General features: G+C 39.8%; 1 pseudogene across 1 annotated transcript; it reads right to left on the reverse strand.

The window, feature by feature from the left end:
* Window positions 1-524: 524 nt before the first annotated feature.
* LOC125538528 (uncharacterized) lies at window positions 525-8,400 on the reverse strand (annotated as a pseudogene). Its single transcript, XR_015615358.1, has 13 exons — window positions 8,170-8,400; window positions 7,845-7,990; window positions 6,065-6,221; window positions 5,731-5,867; window positions 3,930-3,961; window positions 3,640-3,817; window positions 3,342-3,552; window positions 3,245-3,298; window positions 2,879-2,921; window positions 2,627-2,793; window positions 1,896-2,064; window positions 1,549-1,694; window positions 525-948 (listed from the first exon to the last, which is right to left on the reverse strand). The product of XR_015615358.1 is annotated as an uncharacterized LOC125538528 (transcript).
* Between the last annotated feature and the right edge of the window lie 242 nt (window positions 8,401-8,642).

The raw sequence follows: 8,642 nt of genomic DNA on the forward strand, positions 1-8,642 counted from the left end.
CAACACTTCATCTAGTCTTAGAGGCGATATTGGGATTTTACCATTTATCCTTCCGCACGTGCATACGAGTTTTCCATGGAATCACATATTCCAGGATCATAGCAGTTATAACATAGAATATAACTCTTATTATGAACAGAGAAATATAATAATACAATATTATTGCCTCTAAGGCATATTTTCAACATTAGGTATCTTATGCACCGTACTTATGATTTCTATCCTTTGACTATGAAGCCCAACAAAATGTATACTTGATGTCTCAGAGAATGCAAAATGGATTACAAAATGGACTAGAATACCATTAAACTATAAACATAACAAGATGAGTCAAATTTGAAAAATAATGAAGCTAATGGTGTCATCTAAATATAGCTTTGTGATTCTAAAATTTACAAGTTTTCAATGCATGTAGTTAGTGGAAGAATCAGAAAGTAAAAAAAACTAGAAACGTATTTAGTAAAAACATGCATATTAGTACTGAAACCACATAAAGATTAATTTTAATATCCATAACAAAATAATAAATAGTAAAAAAAGCAATATGGTTCACTCTCCCAAAACAGTAGCTGGGGATAATTTATTCAACAAGATATTGTTCTTAGATGCCAAGCCCTTAAGAAAGTAACCAAAATGAACAATGTTTTTCATGGTAAGAACCGGGCTCGCAATAGAGTTCACAATCCAAAACTTGGGTTCCGGTTGTCAACATCCCCAAGGATGCGAGACTGTCGTGCACTAGAGCTATTCTCCATTATCCACGGTTCGGCCATTTCAAGCCCTAGATCATTGATGCTGTAGCGCCGCCTTAGATTTTTTCTCTCTAGCCTCTTGAAGTACTTATGTGCGTGGCTTGAAACCTGCACAGGAGTCTTGGTGCTGACGAAATCCTTGGATATTTCCTTCCACTTCCCACGGCCATAGACACTCAATCCATGGAGAAAGTTCCTTGAATAATAAAGTTCGAGATGGGCAAGTTAGGTTATGAAAGAGCTACACATAATCCATTCATTTTTATGAAACTTCTACCTAATAAACATGGCTATAGATATGTGTGGAAGCAAAAGTTATCTTTTAAAGTTTAGTAAAAAAAATAGTTGTACATCTAAATACCATAAGCTATTTCCATATAGAAACATTTGCACTCATTCTAATCATGGCAATGACAACTATTATTTTTATAATAACATGGACATATTGTTGGATAATATCCATATCATGACTATACTTGCAATCATAACATTTTATTGTGACTAAATAGCTTATGCATGCTATCCATTTAGGAGAAGTGCCAATGCCACTAATTTAAAGGGAAAGATAACTATCTAGTGAAAAATTATATCATCATCTAAAATTTTCATCCTTAAATATAAAGCTATTCAGATAAAAATGGATAAACAAAGTACACCCCCAAAAATATATTCTGCATAAATGTGAAAAAGATTATGGGATGATAATTTTTGTGTGATAATTCCCAAATGATGACTAATTGGTACACTTGTGTTGAGGAAGTTCATGACTAATTAGGAAGTACACAAAATCAATTACCAATGTTCCTCCTTGGTCCAATAAATTCTTGCGCTTGGCGCAATTACTGGTTGACGGATGGACATCTCGTTCTCTAGCACCTCAACATTGTTATCCTCTGACATAGCTATCACGTCATTGCTTTCCTCCATCACTCGCGTACCCTCCTATATGGAGGAAAACCCACAAAATTGGTGTCATATATTGTGAGTTGGTGACCCCTTACTCCTTTGGTGCCACTATATAATATTTGGAAGTTCATACATGGTATAGATGATTCAATGTGCTCTATTGGATCCACTTAAATCACCCTCTTAACACAGCATAACATGCATATCCACTACAAGATCAACACAGAAGTAAATTACCTGTTGCATGCTCTCGCAATGGTACTGCATGCGGAGCTCTGTGTCGGGCTTGTTATTGTACTTGCTATTATTTCCATCAATAGGGCTACTTTCCTTGTTGTTGAACCCAGTGATGATTGTCCCTGGCTCCTCTACACCAACTCTCGCATTCATGGCATACCAGAGAGACCTGGGTGGCATAAAACAAGTAAAAGTATGAACTCTGAAGGTTTTTATGGGGAGGGCGAGGAGGAGGGCAATGTATTTGTCACATATTGAAAGTGGAATCCAACTGTCGCTATAAATTTGATTAGTTAGAAAATATTTCTAGTTATGTCATATCCAATATTCAATAATAAATTCGTACACATAAAGAATTAAATTGGATACCCAACAATAATAAAGTGAACAATTTCTTGTTGTTGTTGTTTCATACTTATCACCAATATGCTATAGAACATATTAATTACGGTGACTTTCTGTGATAATGCTTGTGTCACGGCTAGCCAAATGTGGCTTTGTCAGACTTATGTACTTGATGTAGTCTACATTAATGTTTTTCATATGTTTATAGGTTCAAATTTAAGATGGTGCGAGCATATCAACATATGATGAAAAATGAAGCAGTTACAATCATTTAAAGAACATTAATTAACATCAGAACTATAAAATTTCCAATGCATCGTATTATGTTGACAAAGTTACTATGAATGGAGCTTTGGGTCCCCCAGACCTAAGGGCTCTGGCAGCACCGTACCAATCCCAGGAACTGAGGGACCTTGGGACAGAACAAGGTGAAGGTGCAGGAAGGCGTCCCTGACTTTCTACACAAGCAAAGAGGACCTCCTAAGACATGGTCCAATGAGACTGCCTGGCATGAACCGACCTGATCACCAACCCGAACCAAGTATAAACCTAGCTCGATTGAGTATATACGGAAAGCTAGGAGATCTTTTAGGGTAGATCCAACACCTTCAGGAGCAATCTTGACCTAGATTTCACACCGAACCCATCTTCATCCTATCATCCACTTCTAGGCCATGAGCTTGTTACACAAAACTAGATCTTCATCGATTATCATGATTGTTGGCGGGCACTCAAGCAATACAGAACTGGATGCAAGAGTATGACCTTACCTCCTCCAGGAGGGCCTGAGCTTGGGAAAACTCTCTGTCTCTCATCTTACCATCTCGACATGCCACTCGCACGCCCCTCTGAACAAAATTTTCATCCTTGATGGTGCTGCGGGTTATGAAACACCAATAGTTGGTGTGCCAGGTAGGGGTTGGGCATGTGGACCCTATCAGCAGATCTAGATAGCACATCCGACCCCCGAAATCGGTGGTTCCTCGACGAGCTAGGGCAGCCCTCTTGCCCCTTTTGCTTTGTCTTCGATGAGGCTATAAGAAGAATCCTTGCCATCCCTATCATCAGTGGCAACATGCAGAAGATGGTCATGTATCGCACCACAGAACGGACAAACCCTCTTGAGTGTGTGATGCCTCCTCCATGGTCTGAGATCCCAACACATTTGAGATTGTGCAGGTTCCTCCGTGCATGTCATGTAGGGAGTGCCACATGACACCGTGCACCACAGAGGAGGGACAGTGGCGAGAAAGATGGTGGCCCAGGTGCCTTGACCAAAGTGGTAGGATCAGGAAGCAGAGCAAGGGCGAGCCTTGTGATATCGATGACCGTAACACTTTAGAAATGCTCTTAAACACCTAAGCACTTTGACTCTCAAAGTGCACTTAGTCCGAGGAACCTTTCTGAATGAAGGTGGCAACCCCTTCTAGGAAGGATGCCCCTTGCGGGAGGCACATGAGTCACCAAGGGAAGAAGAAGCAAGGAGAGCGGTCTTAATATCACCCACACCAACGTCCTCAACAAGGTGAGCGCGCTCAGGAGCTGGTAGATTTTTTGGGTTCCAGTTGTCAGCATCCCTGATAATGAGAGATTGTCATGCACTACACTATTCTCCATTGTCTAGAGTTTTGCAATTTCGAGCCCTAGATTATTGATGTTGTAGTGTCGCCTTAGATTTCTCTGTCTAACCTCTTGAAGTGCTTATGTGTGTGGTTTGAAACCTGCACGAGAGTACATGTGGTGACAAAGTAATTGGATAATTTCTTCCATTTTACATGGCTATAAACACTCAACCCATGGACAAAGACCAATATTTGGAGCACCAGGTAGGGGTAGGGTATGTGGACCCTATGAGCAGATCTAGATAGCCCATCATATCCCTGGAATTTGTGATTCCTCGATGAGGTAGGGAATCCCTCTAGAACTCCCTTTGCTTCGTCTTTGATTGGTAGCAAGACAAATCTTCGCCATCCCTATCATTGGTGGCAGCAAGGAGGCGATGGACAAGTACTGCACCATGCGAAGGCCTAACCCTCTTGAGCAAGGAATGCCTCCTCCATGGTCTGAGATCCCAACACCATAGAGAGAGTACATATTCTTCCCTGGAAATCATGTAGGGAGCACCACATGACACCCCAAAGAGGGGGATTGGCGGCGAGGGGGGCGTAGGCCCAGACCCCCTGACCAGAGTGGAAGGGTCGGGAAGCAGACCAAGGGTCAAGCCTTGTGATTAACGACAGTAAGACTGCAGAAATGCTCTTCAACACCTCGAGAACTTTAACTCTGGAAGTGCTCTTAGTCCAAGGGACCTTTCTAAATGAAGGTGGCATCCCCTTCTAGGTGGGATGTCCCTTGTGGGAGACACATGAGGCAACAAGGCGGGAATAAGGCCTCTTCCAATGCATTGGTGCTTAATTAGGTGAGGTGCTAAGTGCATTTAAAACCTTAGCAACTAATCTCCACAATGCAATGATGAGATGATTGCATTGATTAGTTGTTTTTTCTGTACAATAGTTTTAGGTATTATAATTGTTTTCTGTACAATGATTGGGTCTTTTCTGTACAATGGTTTTAGGTATTATAAACCTTAGCAACTAATCTCCACAATGAATTGATTAGTTGTTTTTTCTGTATTTTGGGTTCTAGGTATCAGCATCCCCAATGATGAGAGATTGTCATGCACTAGAGCTATTCTACATTATCCATGGTTTGTCAATTTCAACCATTAGATCATTGATGTTGTAGTGTCACCTTAGATTTTTTTTTTCTGGCCTCTTGAAGTACTTATTTGTGTGTTTCAAACTTCCACAATAGTACTGGCGGTGACAAAGTACTTGGATATGCACATGGATTTTACGTTCATGACAAAAGCACGCTTTAAAGCTTTTAGGGTTTATATCATTAAAACCCTATTTATGGTGAATGCAAATAAATGCATGTGTATGTGATGAACATAAATGATGTGAGCTTATAGGTGATATTTTTATGAACATTTTGATATCTTATTTGAATTCTTCTGAGTTCATATGAATTTTCAAGTTTCGGTCAAACAACTTTGACCAGCTGGAAGGGCATTCTCATGACCTAAAATGCTTTTAGGGGTAAATTTGAGAGTGGGCGCAAATTAGGGGCATAAATGTAAATGTCCCTTTTTACATTGTGACCAAACTGTTGATGCATGCTATCCATTTAGGGGAAGCGCAAATGCCACACCTTTAAAGGGAAGTAGAATTATCTACTAAAAAATTATATCATCATCTAAAATTATCATTCTGAAATATAAATTTGATTTAAAAAATGGATGAACAAAAGATGACCCCAAAAAAGACATCTCCCATAAATATGCAATAGGTGCTATCTATATATTCGAAAATATACCACAAAAAATTATCAACCCATCTCATGAAAGTCGATTCCCACATGATGACTAACTGGTACACTTGTGTTGAAGAATTTCATGACTAATTAGGAAGTATGCAAAATCTATTACCAGTGTTCCTCCTGGGTCCAATAGTTTCTGGTGCTTGGTGCGATCACTGGTTGATGGGTTAACATGTTGTTCTCTAGCGCCTCCACCTTGTTCTCCTCTGTCATAGCTATCACACCCTTCCCTTTCTCCATCACATCCTATGGAGGAAAAAGACAAAATTGGTGACCTATATGGTGAGTTGGTGACCTCTTACTCTTTTGGTGCCACTGTATTACTTTTGCAAGGTCATACATGGTCTAGGTGATTTAGTGTGTTCTATTGGATCCACAAAATCTGTCTCTTAACACCACATAACATGCATATCCACTACAAGATCAACATAGAAATACATTACCTTTTGCATGGTCTCGCAAGGGTACCACAAGCGGAGCTTAGTGTCGTAGGTGTTTTGATTGGCACCATCAGAGCTACTTTCCTTGTTGTTGAACCCAGTGATTATTGACCTTGGCTCTTGTACACTAACTCTCCCATTCATGACAGACCAAAGAGAGCTAGGTGGCATAAAACAAGTAAAAGTAAGAACTCTGAAGGTTTGCATAGGGAGGGCAAGGAGAGTGGCAATGTATTTGTACCATATCAGAAGTGGTATCCAACTGTCACTATAATGTTGATTAATTAGAATATAGTTCTAGTTGTCGTATCCGATATTTGGTAATAAATCTGTATATCTCAAGAATAGTTGGATATCCCATAGTATAAAGTGAACAATATTTACCGTTTCATAACTTATTGGCAGTATGTCTAGAACGTATTAATTAAGGTGGCTTTCCGTAATAACGCTTGCGTCATGTTAGCACCACGTGACACCCCGAAAAGGGGGAGCGGCAGCGAGGGAGACAGAGGCCCAGACCCCTGACCAGAGTGGCAAGGTCAGGAAGTAGACCAAAGGTCAAGCCTCGTGATAACCGATCGTAACACTTCAGAAATTCTCTTCTACACCTAACGCACTTTGATTCTGAAAGTGCTATAGTCCAAGGGACCTTTCTGAACGAAGGTGGTATGCCCTTCTAGGCGGGATGTCCCTTGCGGCGGTACATGAGCCACCAAGGCGAGAATAAGCAACGAGAACGGGCTTAATGTCACCCGCACCAACGTCCTCGACAAGGTGGGCTTGTTCAGGCCCTGATACATCTCAAATGTGTGTGTGTGTATTTCCATAGTTTTGGCACCATTTTTATTATATTTCTAGACTAATTAATCTATTAATTTAGTACCGATAGCTAGTTGTTATTTGTTTCTTCTGCCTTTGGGGTTCTAGGTGTCAGCATCCCCAATGATGAGATTGTCGGGCACTAGAGCCATTCTCCATTATCCATGGTTCGGCAATTTCAATCCCTAGATCATTGATGTTGTAGTGCCGCCTTAGATTTTTTTATGCTAGCTTCTTGAAGTACTTATTTGTGTGGCTTGAAACCTCCACAAAAGTACTAGCGGTAACAAACTACTTGGAAATTTCCTTCCATTTTCCACGACCATAGACACTCAATCCGTGCAGAAAGAGCCTTTTGAATTAACAAAGTTCAAGATGAGCAGGTTAGGTTAGGTTAATGAACGAGCTACCTGACAAACGTAGTTTTAGATATGTGTGGTAGAAAAATCTATCTCTTAAAACTTAAAATTTAGTAAACAATAATTGGAGACTTGAAAACAATAAAGATGTTTTGACAAAGAAAAAATTTCACTCATTCTAATCAATCAATGACAATTTTTTATTTTTATAATAATATGGACATATTGTTGTCTAATATTCATATCATTAGTATACTTCAATCATAACATGTTTCAATTGTGAACAAACTATTTATGCATGCTATCCATTTAGGGGAAGTGCAAATTACACCCCTTTAAAGGGAAGTAGAAGTATCTAGTGAAAATTTATATTGTCATCTAAAATTATCGCTATTAAATATAAGCTTTATAAGAAAAAATGGATGAACAAAATTTGCCCCCAACAGGACATCTCCTATAAATATGCAATAGGTGCTATCTATATATTAAAAAATACATCACAAAAAATTATCATCCCATCTCATGAAAGTCGATTCTCACATGATGAATAACTGGTACACTTGTGTTGAAGAATTGCTAATTAGGAAGTACGCAAAATCAATTACCAGTGTTCCTCCTGGGCCCAATCATTTCTAGTGCTTGGTGTGATCACTGGTTCGTAGGTTGACATCTTGTTCTCTAGCGCCTCCACCTCGTTCTCCTTTGTGACAGCTATCATGCCCTTGCCTTTCTCCATCACTCGCATAGCATCCTATGGAGGAAAAAGACAAAATTGGTGTCCTGTATGGTGAGTTGGTGCCACTATATTACTTTTGCAAGGTCATACATGGTCTAGATGATTGAGTGTGTTCTATTGGATCCAGTTAAATCCCTCTCTTAGAAGTACATAACATGCATATCCACTACAAGATCAACATAGAAATACATTACCTGCTTCATGGTCTCGCAAGGGTACCACATACGGAGCTTAGTGTCCGGCTTGTTATGATAGTTGTCGTGATTGGCACGATCAGAGCTACTCCCCTTGTTGTTGAACCTAGTGATGATTGACCTGGCCTCCTCTACACTAACTCTCGCATCCATGGCGGACCAGAGAGAATTGGGTGGCGTAATAATAGTAAAAGTATGAACGCTGAACAGGGAGGGCGAGGAGCGGGCCATTTATTTATACGACATCGGAAATGGAATCCAACTGTCGCTAGAAAGGTCATTAATTAGAATATATTTCTGGCTCTGGTATCCGATATTCGATAATAAATACATAAATCTCGAGAATTAAATGGTATATGCAACTTTGATAAAGTGAACAATATTTTTTGTCGTCTCCTAACTTATCACCAGTGCATTCTAGAACGTATCAATTAAGGTGGCTTTTGTAATTATTTTTGTGTCATGGCTAGCCA

This window comes from Triticum urartu, chromosome 2A (assembly GCF_056163025.1).
Source record: "Triticum urartu cultivar PI428250 chromosome 2A, HENAU_Tu73, whole genome shotgun sequence".
NCBI lineage: Eukaryota > Viridiplantae > Streptophyta > Magnoliopsida > Poales > Poaceae > Triticum > Triticum urartu.